Source organism: Panthera pardus, unplaced genomic scaffold (assembly GCF_024362965.1).
Source record: "Panthera pardus isolate Hobbes unplaced genomic scaffold, ASM2436296v1 HiC_scaffold_13, whole genome shotgun sequence".
Classification (NCBI taxonomy): Eukaryota; Metazoa; Chordata; class Mammalia; order Carnivora; family Felidae; genus Panthera; species Panthera pardus.
The window spans coordinates 195,224,269-195,239,896 of NW_026526688.1; positions in this window are offsets into that span (position 1 = coordinate 195,224,269).

Consider the following 15,628-nt stretch of genomic DNA (forward strand, 5'->3'; position numbering starts at 1 on the left):
TGAAGGAAGGAAGGAAGGAAGGAGGAGAGGGAGGGAAGAAGGAAGGAAGGAAGGAAAGGAGGAAGGGAAGAAGGAAGGAAGGAGGGAAGGACAGAAGGAAAGGAGGAAGGAAGGAAGGAAGGGAAGAGGGAAGGGAGGAAGGAAGGAAGGAAAGGAGGAAGGAGGGGAGTGAGGAAGAGCTCTGTGGGACCAGACACTGGTTTATTAACCACTAGACACTTTGATTTATTAACTGCTATTACCTCCAGGACCCAGAACATTCATGAACAGATTGGCGGGAGAGTGGATAAATCCAGTGGATCTCCAGACTCTTTATGTTGCCAGAACTCCCCCTCATGACCTCTAGGTCTTAGTGACAATTTGGGATGTCCTTGGGCGTCACACCGTCACACCTCATGCCTCCCTAGTGGCAGGATAGACTAAAAGGGTTTTGGTGTGATTTGCGTGTCTTATTTTATTTACTTATTGATTTATTATCAAGGGAGCTTATACTGAAAGGCTGCATAGGTCTGCAAGGGAGCCTGGACCCCAGTGGTACCTCCCTTTCTCCTCCCTTCCCGCCCCCTCCTCTCTCAGTGCCTTGTGCTGAGGACTGTATCCTGAAGGGGTGCAGGCCTCTTTAGGAGCTAATGCCTTTGAAGGCTGAGCAGTGAGACAGGTTGAGTCTTGGGTGTCAAGACCTGTTGCTATTGCCCATCTGAGTGGTCTGAGCCCACGTTGAGAAGCAGTTGGGAGGAGTGGAGAGTGGCAGAGCCAGTCTACCCCCTGGCCTCTCCCTGTTCATCTCCCCCCTGATCCTGGGGGCAACTCCCAGCAGAAGCCAGTGTCGGCCGCTGGGTATCAGGTACGTACTCGTGCAACCGTTTGTCGATTACTGCCGTGGGTGTTGGCCATGGCATTTCCATGTATGTTAGGTGCCAGGAGCAAGGACCCTTTTGGAAAAAGCTTGTTTAAAATCCACGGTCTAATTTGATCATAGCTTTTATGATCCTTAGATTCTTGATATTTATCTTTTTTTTTTTTAAAGTTTATTTTATTTTTGAGAGAGAGAGAGAGGGACAGAGTGTGAGTGGGAAGGGGCAGAGAAAGAGGGAGACGCAGAATCCGAAGCAGGCTCCAGGCTTTGACCTGTCAGCGCAGAGCCTGATGCAGGGCTCGAACTCATATACTGTGAGATCATGACCTGAGCTGAAGTGGAACTCTTAACTGACCGAGCCACACAGGCTCCCCCACTGAACTACTTTCTTGTTCTGTCTAGTATGCTGTAACAGAATACCCTAGACTGGGAGCCTGAAACAACAAACATTTATTTCTCAGAGTTCTGGAGTCTGGGAAGTCCAAGATCAGAGTGTTGGCAGATTCCCTGCCTGGTGAGACCTCTTCCTGCCTAGCAGCTGGCTGTCTTCTCACTGTGTCCTCACAGGGTGGGAGGGGCAGGGAGCTTGCTTAAACCTCTTTATAAAGGCACTAATCCCATTCACGAGGCCTCCACCCTCAAGACTTGATCACCTCCCAAAGACCCCACCTCCTGATGCCATCATCTCGGGGATTAGGATTTTGCCACATGAATATCGGAGGGACACCAACATTCAGTCTGTAGCAACTACCAAGGGATGAATAAACGAAAGACTTGAATTTCACTTCATTGGCAATCCGGCTTTCACGTGGAAAGTTGTGGCACTGAAGATTATGACCTGAAAAGTGAGCAGGTTTGGACGAGCAGAGATGGGAGGACGAAGGACACTTGAGATAAGCGTTGTCCAGTGAAAACTTCTGCAGTGTTGGAAATGCTCAGTATCTGTGCCATCCAATATGGTAGCAAATAGCCATAGGCATCCATGAAACATTACAACTTCCGATTTCGTTTAGTTTGAGTTAACTTGAAGGCTACTAGCCACATGTGACTGGTGTCAGCCATACTGGTCAGTGTAGCCCTGGGGAGCTCCCGCATCAGGGTCACGGTTATGAGCATCACAGGGGATTGTGAGGCCTTCCCTTCTGGGGGAGCGGGGAGGGGTGGACCAAGTGAAGGGGTAGAAGAGGTCCAAGAGAGATGTGAGATGCTTGTCAGGTGATGGATGTCACCAGAGGAACTGAGCTTTGTTGTGAAGGCTTGGAAGACCTGGTCAGAATTCTCAATCTGGGAAATAACTTGACAAGGGGAAAGAAGCAGAGGGGGCAGGATGAGTGGGCACTGGGGAAGCCGGAAGGCCAGATATTAAGCTATTGCAATCAGCATTCCTTATGAGGCATTTTAATACTGTTTTGAGGACGTTTGTACCAGCCAGGGAAAAATAATTAGTAGATAAGTTAATCAGGGTCTTCTTTGTGATGGTTCGGGTCAGGGTAGACTTATTTGCTCAGCTATGATTTTACCCTTTAAATTCTTAGCTCAAACTTTATTTGCGGCAATAACCGGGTTGGGCTGGCTTACATAAAAATGAGTCATGGTAAGAAAGACAGCTAGATGGCTCACGGTGTCCGGGTACCTCTGCAGACTAAAACCGAGAACCGGAAAATGAGCAAGAACGAGGAAGTCCTCGGTCTCCCCTGGTTTCTGCTTCTTCGTGCATTCGTTTTGCTCTTCTCGCTGCAGACTGCTTGCTCCCATGATGGGAAAACACTGCCTTCAGGGGCTTGAGTCTGTATCTCCTCAGCTGCAACCACATCCGAAGACTCATGGACTGTCCCGGAATCCTCAGAAACAGGGAGTTTGCTTATTGCCCATTTGTCAAGGGTTGTCCCATGGGTCATAACATCCTGTACAACTTCAGGTTGCACATGCATGAGTCTCAAACAGTTCCTAAAGAAACCCCAACGCAGGTGATTTGGGTCACAAGCTATCAGCTGGATCTCTAGAGGAGGTAGAGGCTGAGGTCAGCCGTGTAGACAGTCAACCGTGTCTATATAATGGAGACTCTGGACACGAAGTCTCAGGTGGCTAACCTGGTTAGCAACACTACATTTGTTTTGTCACAGACTGCTGTTGGGGAAATCAGTGCTGTCCACAGTTCCACTGGGAGAGGACAACAGGAAGCCCTATACATAAAATTTTCCTGGACTCTGTCCTATGGGTCTCTGTCCTTGGATGATTTTAATCTGTATCTTTTCACCGTAAATAAACTATAACCATAAGAAAAAAAAAACCCAAACAAACAAGGAACTTGGGTCAGGTGCCCACTTTGATTCAAGTGGCCACGGCCAGAAGGGCAAACAATAGCCAAGGGCAGCTGGGCGGGGAGAAAAATTTCCAGAAGCACAAGGTCCCTGCGTCCTGGACAGATACACAAAGGGTGGCCATCACAGTCAACTCTTGCCACCCTCATGTGAAAATATGGGCGGAGTGGGTCCCATTTGAGAAATGCAGAACCGACAGGCATTAATGCCAACAGTCAAACCGTGATTAGAGTTGACAGTCAGAATGTAAACAGAACCCTGACTGGTCAGCTCTGCTGATTTTTCTTTCCCGTTGAGCTCATTAACTTCTCTTGGGCCCACCTTCCCTTAACATGCGCTCCAGACCCAGAAACAGCAATTTCCCTGGGCTAGGATAAAGAGGGCTCCTTCTGTTCTGTAAGGTACAGGGAGAGGTTCAGGGCACTTAATGGCACAGCACGACAAGAACGGAGATGATTGGTCGTCGTTTTATAACAAAACTGAAGAAGGGGTAGTGAATTGCCCACGTTGGTAAGCATACCTTATGTTCTCGACTGCTTTTTAAAAGGTGCCGAAAATTAACAATCTAGTAAGAGTAGTTAATAGAGACAGAATGGTGGGTGTTTTGTGACATTAATCAAAGAATGGCTATAGTGGAGGCCACTCTGGTGTTAATATATACCGTGATTCCCCCGCTCCCCATTTTGGAGAAGAGACAGTCACTCTCCCATTTGGATGATGCCTAAATCCTATAGAATACCAGCTGGCAAAGAAGACAGATCATCTGGCAAGGTGCTACCCTTGCTGCTCATAGAACTAGCTTTTTTTTTTTGGTCAGAGAACATAGATTCTCAGGGTGTGGGCTTTGTAAGTGTGAGGTCAAGATGGGAAGGGTCCGAGAACAAGGAGAGAATGTCGAGGGTAAAGGACCTGCCTTTTTTGCTCTGCCATATCCGCATAAATGTTATCTAGACTTTGCTTTGCCTCAATTGCTTTCACAACCTGTATCTATTGCCCATGTCTTGAACATCCACTATGTGTGAGGCACTGTTCTAAGTAGTTGTGAGGGATCAGTGAGTAAGACAGAAAGACGCCCACCTCCTTTCTGCTTCCGTTCTAGCGTGTTGGCACAGTGGGAGAAGACAGATGATAGGTATAATAAGCAAATTACATAACTGGTCTCAGAAGCTAACAGGCCTGGCCAGTACTTTGATGGGAGACTGCCTGGGAATACCAGGTGCTGTAGGCTTAAAAGAAAAGAAAAGAAAAAAAACGTAAGTTATGTAGTGTATTAAAGGTGATGCCGTAGAAAAGGAAAAAGGCAGGGCAGGTTCAGAGGCTAGGACTTATTGAGCAAACACCGGAAAGAGTGGAGGGTGAAGCCTGTGCTATTCAGGGAGATGCAACAGCCAGTGCAGGGGCTCTGATGTAGGAGAGTCACTAGACTCTTCCAGCAACATCAAGGAGGCCAGGGTAGTTGGAAAGGGGTGAGAGAGGAAGGGGTGAAGATGGTGTCAGGATGGGCAGCACGTGTAGGGGGTCGTGCAGGGATCTGGGGGGCACTGAAAGGTCAGTTTTCATCTAAGTGACATGGAGGGTCACTGAGAACCTGTGAGCGAGAGAGCGGCGTGCTCTGACCGTGTAAGTTTTGGAGGCATATTTTACATGCAGTAAAATGCACACAGCTCTGAAGAGTCTTAAAATTTTTTTAAGTTTATTTATTTTGAGAGAGAGAGAGAGAGAGAGAGTGAGCAAGGGGGAGGGGCAGAGAGAGGTGAGAGAAAGAGAGAATCCCAAGCAAGCTCCGTGCTGAGAGTGAAAAGCCCAATGCAGGGTTCGATCCTACAAACCGTGAGATCATGACCCGAGCTGAAATCGAGAGTCGGACGCTTAACCGCCTTGAGCCACCCAGGTGCCCCTGAAGAGTGTCATTTGATAAGTTTTGGAAAACAATGAAACCATCTCCCAGGTCAAGATTTAGAACATTCTCCTCAGTCTTGAAACTTCTGTCATGACCCTTTCATACTGATTACATTTATTATTTCCTTCTATTTTATTTATTTGGGTCTCATTTTCTCTTTTTTCTACTTTGCGGAGGTGGTGGCTTAGATCAGGGGCCAGCAAACATTTTCTGTAAAGGGCTAGGCAGTAAATGTTTCAGATTTTGGAGGCCATACACTCTTTGTTGCATTTACCCAACCCTGTCCTTGTTGCACAAAGCTGTCATAGGCGGTCTGTAATCTAGCCAAGTGCGGATGTCTTCCAATAAGACCGTTAACAGCAAGAGGCAGCAAACTGGATTTGGCCCCTGGGCCATAGTTTGCCAGCTCCTGGATGTCATGACTGATTTTGGAGCTTCCTTCTTTTTTTTATTTTTGCTATTGTGTTGTTCAATTCTAAGATTTTCATTCCTCTTTCTTTATTTCTTTGCGTAGACTCTGTTTTGTTTTTATTTTCATTTGTTTCAAGACCCTAATTGCTCACCGAGGCATTTTTTTATCATGGCTGCATTAAAATCTTGGGGAGATTTTTTTGTCTTATCTTGGTCATCTTGGTGTGATTGTCTTTTCTTATTCCAGTTGAGACGTTCCTGGTTTTTGGAATAATGAGTGAATTTTTTTTAATCGAAACCCTGACATCATGGGAATTAGGTTATTGCAAACTTGTGTCGGCATTGGCCTCCTCTGACTCTGCTCTGGTGGGAGAGGGTGGCACCGCCCGATGGCTCCTGGGTGGAGGGAGGAGTCTGGGCTCTCTGCTTGACCTCTGCTGATGCCATCCTGGCTGAGAGAGGCGAGGTACTTAAGGTTCGCTGTTCCCCAGCCGCCCCCCACCCCCCGGGCATTGCAGAGAAGTGGCCTGTTACCCTGAGCAGTGGAAGAGATCTGGGTGTTCTTCTGGCAGCCCCCCACCACATGTCCCTTTACCTCCGGGTAGGGGTAGAAATTCAACCTCCTGGAGCCCATTACTGCCTAGCAGAGATGACCGTTCCATTCTCCAGTTTGCCTTCTCTGACACCATCCTGGTGGTGGGGGTGGCTGTTCTGTGACAGACTGATGAAGGTAGGGGTCTTAGCTCCTCCTTGGCCTCTGCTGGCTGTAGTAGGAGTGGGGCTGTGGGCTTTTCTTTTTAGCTGGAGGAGAGCAGTTAGTGTCTGAAAGTTCCCTATCTGGTTAGACTGCACTTTACCTAGTTCTGTGTGTGTGTGTGTGTGTGTGTGTGTGTGTGTACATGTGCTTCTTTCTTTCTCTTTCTTTCTTTCTTTCTTTCTTTCTTTTTTTCTCTTTCTTTCTTTTCTTTCTCTTCCTTCCTTCCTTCCTTCCTTCCTTCCTTCCTTCCTTCCTTCCATCCTTCCTTTCTCTTCCTTCCTTTCTCTCTCTCTCTTTCTTTCTTTCTTTCTTTCTTTCTTTCTTTCTTTCTTTCTCTTTTCTTTCTCTTCCTTCCTTCCTTCCATCCTTCCTCTTTCTTTCTTTCTTTCTTTCTTTCTTTCTTTCTTTCTTTCTTTCTTCTTTCTCTTGTCTGTGCCTCTTGGGGTTTGGGATTGTTGGCTTCTCTAACCAGTCCAGAATATCCAAGGCAAATAGAAAACCCAGGGACTTCATTGTTGCATTGTTCCTTGGGGCCTGAGCTCTCCCGCCAGTCTGCCTTCTCTCCATCTTCACACGCCTCATCGCCTGCTCAGAGTTGAACTTCAGTCCCCATAACTCACGTACATGCTTCCCATTCAGCCATCTTACCTGGATCTCTTCGGCCCTCACCACTTTCCTGCGCAGTGGTTTTTAATGTGGTTTTTGTGGTTTTTAATGACTCCTAGATCTCTACACTCCATGTCTCTCACCTCCTAGTCATGGCTTAGATTATTTTGTCTGCCTTGGGGGGACTTCCTCACCAGAGAACACCTCATCTTTCAAAATTCTGCTTAGTAGAGCCTTCCATGATGCCCACTATGAAGGAGGAATTTCTGTCTTTGCTCTTCCCTTGCAGTGCTGTGTAAATATCTCCGTTATTGAACCTCAACAGGGAGGACAAGAAAGTCTCCACCGTGTGCTGGGCACTGTGCCAGGGGCCAGGACTCACTGGTGAATACTGCTTGGTCTCCTCTCTCAAAGAGTTTGAGCCTGGCCTTCTCACCACGTCGTAACAGAGCTCCTACTTTCCAACCCCGATAGGCTGTCTCCTGCTAGACCCAACGAGGACAAACCTATGTCTTCAACCGCTTCTGTTCTGCAACCATCTAGCATCAGACATGACATGTAACAGGAACTTCAATGCCTGAAAAATCAAGTCATACTAAGAGCAGGACCTTCACTCTTGGGGCTTGTTACCATCAGCAGTGGGGTTGGTATTCCACGGACACCAAGCAAGGGATTCATCACCGGGGATGTGCCAAAATCCCAGCCACAACATTTGTATCCTCAGGAATTAAAAGTAGTTGCTCTATGTTGTGGCATCACACACTGTAGGAACTTATCATAGAGACCAACTAATTAATCCAAGGTTTCCACAAGCAGGCATGTTAGACCGATGGAGTACAAGATGACTTAGGGTATAGATTGATTCATTTTTTAATAGTTTTATATCTTGAAAATATTTTAGAAAAATACGCATAGCGTACGCATGATAGTATTTAACAAGTGAATACGTTTAAAGGCAAACATTAGATAATCATGTGTTAAGTAAGAGAATAGGTAATATGAAGAAATGGTAAAAATCATGAAGGTGGGTACAGGAATGAGAACAGTTTGCTTATTTTACAGATGACTACAGGCAAGGCAAGGAAGAGTTTTGCTCAAGGTCCTACAGCTCGAGAGTGGCTAAGCAGGAATGAAGCCTCTGACCACTTTGGTGTCCAGCTGGAGAAATTTCTAGGTTGCGTTCCTCGCTCCAGGTGGTTGTAGAGAAGGACAGACTGGAGAGTAGGAATTTGGGTGTGGGCACCAGGTGGCCTGTTTGGAGCCATAGAAGAGTGTGGGAAAGGAGGAGGAAACCAAAGGGAACAGAGAGGGCTGGAGTGTGATAATAAGCCCTCAGTTGAGCCTGGGCTGCCGACAGCAGTGGGTGGCCTCGCTCTGGTTCCAGCTTCTCTCTGCGGGGGGCAGGGTGGAAGCTTCACTTCAAGAGAGGCTCCTGCCCTTAGCTGCATATTAATGCCAGTGGACCCTGGTACCAGAAAAGGGCCAAGTAAGGAATTTTTTTTCCATTCATGTCCAGACAGTGTCTCTTTTTTATTTTGTTATACCATGTAGTACTCTTTGGTGCCTTTGGATTGGAGGTATGTTTTCATCCCACTGGGGGAACTTTCTTTGGGGATTGGATTGGAAGGGACAGAAGAAAGGAATCCCGCTATCCTTCCATGTTCTGCTCCCCAGCCTGCCCTGACAAATACTGCAGCAAAGAACAAATTTGACTCTACCAAGAAATTAGTTCTTCAGAGAAATTCGACCTTGTCTGCACAGAGGACTGGGAGCTATCAGTGTGCTGGAGTTGGCTGTCTGTCCTTGGAATGAATGTTGTTTAGGGTTCCTTGATTTCCTTGGAAGGATATCTTCTTGAATGGTTGGATTTTTTATGCCAGGATTCAATGCAGAGAAGACTGCCCCCCAGGCTCCCCCACAGAGCATTAATTTTCCCTCCTTATTCAGCAGATATATATAGATATATATATATAGATATATATATATACACACACACACACACACACACACGCACACGCACACACACGTGTGCGTGTGCGTGTGTGTGTGTGTATTCAGCAGATAGATATAGATATAGATATAGATATAGATATAGATATAGATATAGATATATAGGCCCCTACTGTGTGTCAGATGCTGCTTTGGACCCTCGAGACACGGTGGAGGCAAGGCAAGCAAGACCCCCACCCTCTTACATTCTAGTGGGGAGACACCAACACACGTGTAAAGGCAGATTGTGATGAGCACTATGGAGGAGAGACACTGGAGACTGCTAGAGAATGATGGGTGAGGCCTCATTTCAAGGGTTGGGCAGAGCAGCGCCGTAGGAAGAAGTGACAGTACATTGAGACCCGAAGAATCAGGAGGCAGGCACCATGGGAAAAGCTGAGGGAGGAGCCCTGTCCACAGAGTGAGCAAGCACATAGGATTGGGGGGGTGGGTGGACAGAGATTGGTCCCCTTCTGGAAGGCCAGTGTGGCTGAGTGTGGTGGTGCTGAGTGGATGGGAGGAGAAGCCTGAGGAGTGGGCAAGAACCAAATCATGCTGGTCTCTACAGGTCATGGTGAGGAGTTTGGACTTGCTTGGGAGAGAGTGGGGAGCTCTGAAAAGCTCAGCACCAGTGGCCAGTGTCACGGATGAGGTGGCAGTCAAGGCAGCCCCACCGTGGGCTAACTCAAGCCTGAGCATCAGCTAGATCCACCAGGGAGGATACAGGGATGACTACCCCACGTGTCATCCTGTCCTCTCTGTCCTGCCGGATTGTGATTAATACGTCCATGTTTTCTAGAGGGACTCTCAAAGTAACAGCCTTGTAGACCTCATGATATACAACAAATATGGGCCAACATATAAAACTTTGTTTGAAATAACTCCAATGAGACATTTTCTTTACAATGCAATATTAGGAATAGGTAATCTACCTTCTGCAGAACAGCATGTGTTTCTTCCTTCTCTCCGACAGAAAGATTTATGGAACTGCCTCTGGTTTCCTTTCCCTTTTGGTTGCCAGCACACGCAGGGTAAAATCTCTGGACCTCAAATAGGTGGGTGTAGCCTCATGACCTGAACACTCTGATCCTATTTTCCATTCTTGGTCTTGATGTCTACTTGAAAAAAATATAGTTTTCCTGGTCCTTTTTTTTTCAAATCCTTTCCATCTATACCAAAGTAGGTGTGAATTAAAACGACAACAACAGCAACAACAACGACAAAACTCACTTCCCCAAATGGCCCTCTTGATCAATATGCTGCCCTGCTGTGGTTCAGGCCAGTGGCCCACCCATTCTCTGGTTTTCCTGGGTCTCCTCTGGGGCCCAGGGAAGTCCCACCTCCTTCAAAAGCTCTTCCCCACTGTGACTCTTCTTCAGACTTCTGCAGCCCTTCCAGCGGGTATCACACTGTTTCTTCTCAAGCCCTGACTCACATTTTTCTTGCATGTTTGTCTTCTCTCTTTATTTATTTATTTTTTTAAAAAAATGTTTATTTATTTATTTTTGAGAGAGAGAGAGAGAGAAAGAGAGCGCAAGCGGGGCAGGGGCAGAGTGAGAAGGAGACCCAGAATCCGAAGCAGGCTCCGGGTTCCGAGCTGTCAGCGCAGAACCTGACACAGGGTTCGAACTCACAGACTGTGAGATCATGCCCTTGAGCCCAAGTCGGACGCTTAACAGACTGAGCCACCCAGGCGCCCCTAGTCTTCGCTCTTTAATTAGATTACATTTTTGACTTCAGGGACAAGAATTTAATAAAACTACCATTGACTGAGTGCCCATTGGGTGCCAGGTCTTTACAAAAATTTGCCTCCTAAAGCTCACAACTACCTATGAGGGAAGGATCATTTCCATTTTACAGACAAAACTGAGGCTTAGACATTTGACCGTGAATGAGGCTTGAGGGCAAGTGGGTAGAGCCAGGATTTGTCTCCTGTCTGGCTCCAGAGCCTGTTCGTTGGGGCCAACTATACCTTATGTTTTTGAGCACACTGGGCCCCTGATAAGAGCTGCCTCTCACACCACCATGGGGCCATCTCCCACCTGCTGTCTGTGGATCCAAATTCGTCCCATAGAGAGTAGGTTGCCATTTAGGGCAAGAAACTAGATTTTAATGCAAATAAGTCTCCTCAAATCATATTCAGCACTTCAGCATGGAGTTATCAGGCATGGAATGGGCACCATCTCAGATGCCTGGGAGGATATAGAAGTGCCTGGCCCAGGGTTTCTGTCCCCAAAGAGTCCACAGTCAAAAGCTCAGAACAGATTCCTACCCGAGCCTTGCTTTTTGGTCGGGGACAGTGCCTCACCCTTGTTCAAGTGGCAGAGAGACAGGAGGAGGGAGAGAAGGTGTTGTTCAAGGCCTCGGCTTTTCTTTATTCATTCAAGAGAGATTTACTAAGTGCCCACTGTCACTGACATTGTTCCCGGCGCTGGGGAGCTGATGGCCAAAGTGCACACCCTCACACCTGCCCTTATGGAACTGATGGTCTAGAGAAGTTGTTCACGGAACAATTAGATGGACCATATAGCATGTTGGGAGGTGATAATTAGATAAACTATATCGTAATGGAGAGAAAGAGTAGGAGGTCAAAATAAAGTGGGGAAGGGCTATGAGTAGTGATGGGGTGGCAAGTTTAAATAGAGTTTAGGAAGACCTCATGAAGACAGCGTTTGAGTAGAGATCTGAGGAAGGTGACAAAGTGGCCACAGGGATCTCTAGAGGAAGAGCATTCCAGGCAGAGGGGAGAGACCGTGCAAAGGGCCTGAGGCAAGAGGACGCTGGGAGAGATGGAGCAGCGGCAGGAAGGGCATGTGCCTGGACTGGAGGGAGGAAAAGAGCAGTGGGGAGTGAGGGCAGACGGCGTGGCCTGGTAGCCCCTGTTAGGAGTTTGGTTTTACCCAGAGTGGATGAGAGTCACTGGAGGGCTTGGGTGGAGGCAGGACATGATGTGACTTACATGCCAATAGACTCATCATGGCCACTGCATTGAGAATGGACCTAAGTGGGGGCCATAGACTAAATTGTGTCCCCCATCAAGTTCATATATTGAAGCCCCAACCCCCAATGTGATGGCATTTGGAGGTGGGGCCTTTGAGAGGTGACCACGTTTGGTGAGGTCATGAGGCTCTCATGAATGGATTTATGTCCTTATGAGAAAAGGAAGCAAGATCAGAGCACTACTCCCTCCCTCCTTCCCTCTTTCTCTCTCTCTCTTTTCCGGCCGAGTGAGCACACAGTGAGAAGGTAGCTGTCTGCAAGCCCGAAGTGAGCTCCCAGAAGTGAGGGACCAAACTGGCCAACACCTTGACCTTCGACCTCCAGCCTCCAGAACTGTGAGAAAGAAATGTGTATTGTTTAAGCCACCCAGCCTATGGTATTCTGTTATAGCAGCCAGAGCTGACTAAGACACTTGGACAGGAGTGAGGAGAAAAATGATGGTGGAACAGAGTAGAGCAAGGGATGTGGGGGAAGTTTGATACTGGATATATTTGGAAGGAATTGATGTGGATTATACATGAGCAGATTAAGGATGGCTTCAAAGATTTGGACCAATGACACGAAGGGTGAAGTCACCATTAATGGCATGGAGAAGTCTTTGGGAAGAATCTATCTGGAGGTAGAACAGGAGCTGCTCTGTGGGCATGCTAGGTTTGGACACACATGAGCTGTGCCCAGCAGAGATGTCTACAGGCTGGGCATCTGAGGCCTCATGTCACTACCCTGAGCCTTCCGTTCCTCTTTCATCAAATGGACATAGTAGTACCTTTAATGAGAGAGAGAATCAGAGAGGGTGGCATGGACAAATGGATGTGCAAGTGCTTGCAGAGGATTGAGCAGATACAAAAAAAAAAAATGGATATTTCCCCAATGGGTCATGTACTGGTGATGGCATATGGGGACTATTTAAGGCCCTGCTGTTCAAAGAGCTTCCCAGCTCCTTCCTCCACTGGAACCATCCACCATATGAAATGCAGATTCTTAGCCCACTGTCAATGTATAGAATCAGGATTTCTGAAGATAGGACTCAGGAATTATTTTCCAGCTCTCCCCAGCTGAATCTCCTGCAGCTAGAAGCTTGAGAATCATAGGTAGAGGGAAAAAAAAAAAACACCTCCACTAGTGGCCAGGCAGGGTATCCTGAGTATACCAGGCGTGGGTGGAATCCAAATTAAATTTAAAAAGTGAGCATGAGGTTGGAGACTACAGGGGCAGCTGTTGGGATGGAGAAAGAAAGCCAAGTCAGGAGCAAAGTTAGAGGGTCTAGAAGAGCCCAAAGAGTGGGCCTGGAGAGAAGGCAGCTGGTGGTGCTTGTGTTGGTCTCCATGGACACGGCTCACGTAGTGGGCGTGGCTGGTGTAAGGACTCGAACAGAAGCCTTCCAAGGGCCAAGTTCCACCTTTAAGGGATTAACCCGGGGTGATCTGTGCTGAAGGCACAAGTTTGATTCACTCTTTCCTCTCCAGCCCCAGGCTGGGAAGGAGGCCCAGTGGTTGGGGCCTCCCTCTGCAAGACCAGCCTTTCTTTGTTCTCACCAATCCCTGCCCTCTCGCTTCTGAGTCCTCCTCACCACCATGTAGGTGGCAATCGATCCATAATGGACATGTTTTTATTAGAGTAATGGTACCACTTTCTGCAGAAAAGAGCAATGCAATTTTGTTAATGAAAGTCATGTGTTGAGACGGGGTGGATGGGAACTTCTGGGTCTGGTTTGGCCCTGGCTCAAAACCTTCCGGGAAAACACAAACTTTCAGGGCCACACCCAGAAAGTCCCATTTACCTCTGTCAGGCCCATCTGCTTTGGATTAGAGAAATAATAACAGTCCTCTCTCAGTGCCCTTTTATAAATATAAAATGTATAATAAAATAGTTATTAGGAGGTAATCAATGGTGCTTATGTTTTCTTTGGGGAAGACATTGGTGGTGAACTTGCACATAATCCCATGACCAACTGCAAGGGATCATTCTGTGTGACTGGCCAAAGTCCATTTTGCTCCTTGGACCTTGGAAGGGCAGAGGGCAGAACTCCTTCCTGTGCCAGAGAAGCATCTCTCTATGGATCCTGACACTGGAGAACAGAGAGATGATTAACTCCAGGATTTTCCCGGGGAAAAAACCCACACCTGCTTAGTAGCTTTAAGGTTGGGATTAAATAAACTCAAATTGATAAAGGGTATAAATCCAATATGCTTTATATTGCCACAGCTTATTCCCTGTTCCCTCACCTCTCCATTTTACCTGGCTTGAATATTTCAGAGAAACTCGTACAATAGTAAGAAAACTAACAGAACTTTTTAAGAAAGTCGTAATCTTTTCCTGGAGAAAGCCCACATGATTTCCTCTTTCTCTCCTAAAGCATTCACTGGAGAGCCCTTACAATTTAGAACTTGATCAAATAAGATAACCTGGGAAAGCTAGCAGGGCCCGGTCTAGGTGTTACTTTATAAAAGCTGTGTTAGTTTCTTTTTTAAGTTTTCATTTAAATTCCAGTTAGTCAACACACGGTGTCATATTAATTTCATGCGTATGCTAACAACACTTCCATACATCTGGTGCGCATCACAAGTGCACTCCTTAAGCTGTGTTGGATGTTGCCATAAACTGATTAATTAAAAAAAAATTAGCAACATTTCTCTTTATCACCTGATCGCAAAATACCTTGGAAGTAAGAACTATGTATTTTTTCCACTTCTGCCTTTTTCAGTTCCCAGAATAGTATCGGGTGCTTATTTGGAATTAATAAGTGTTTGTTGACCAGTCGGTGATTGCAACATCAACGTTTAGTTACTAATTGATTGATTAACTAATTTTTTATTCATCAAACCTTTATTGCCAGGTACAGGAGAAACTGATATAGTAAGAGTAGCTAACTTCTTTTAGGAACCTACGCCATGCTAGAACTGTTTTAAGCACATTGTGTGCATTAGCCCTTTGATCCTTACACTAGTCCTAGGAGTGTCTCAGGTTTACAGACGGTGGAATGAAGGCGGGCTAACATGGTCCTGGTACTCTTAACCATTGCCATGTAGCTGCCTCATGAGCAAATGATGCCTCGTCCCTACTCTCAAAGGGTTCCCACTAAAGGGAGGTTAGGGTGGGAAGTGGAACTGATGAGTAGTAGATACGTCAGGCAATGACCAGACACTGAGGGTGCAGAATGACAAGGGAAAGGTTGGACCAGGTGGCTTTCTAGAAGTTCCATAGAATGAAGCCCACACCTGCAGAGATTCATCTTTATTTGGTAGGGATGGGCCCCGTTCCTCTCTTCTGAAGTCAATTGCTATAAGTAATGGGTTTGCCTGGGTGCCGAGCTGGGACCACAGACTCTCAGAGCTGCATGCCTGGAAGGTGTGGTTAGGCTGCCACCCAGTTCCTTGGTCCTGGGAGAACATCACCCATCTACGTGTACGTGTACTCACTGCTGCACCAGATGGCCCATTCCATTAGTGTTGAACTGAGATAGTTTTCCTCTCACATCGACACAGTGGTGTTCTCCCTGTTTCCATAGGTCAGCCCTCTTTGGGTGCCCTGAGCCATGTCTTCTCCAAGATAGCATTTACAGAGTCTTCCATTGTTTCTCAGAGTTCATTTGTTCACGTACTCCTTCAGTAAACACTGGGTGAGATGTGGGGGATACAGAGATGGCTTCAACCCTGGCCCTATCCTCGGACAGTTCACAGTACTGAGGGGGGCAGCTTGTTGGGAGCTATAGTAGAAGGTCCTAGAGGAGCACAGAGGGGCAAACATGAGTGTCAGAGGTGTTAGGTTCTGGGTCATTCTAACCTGTG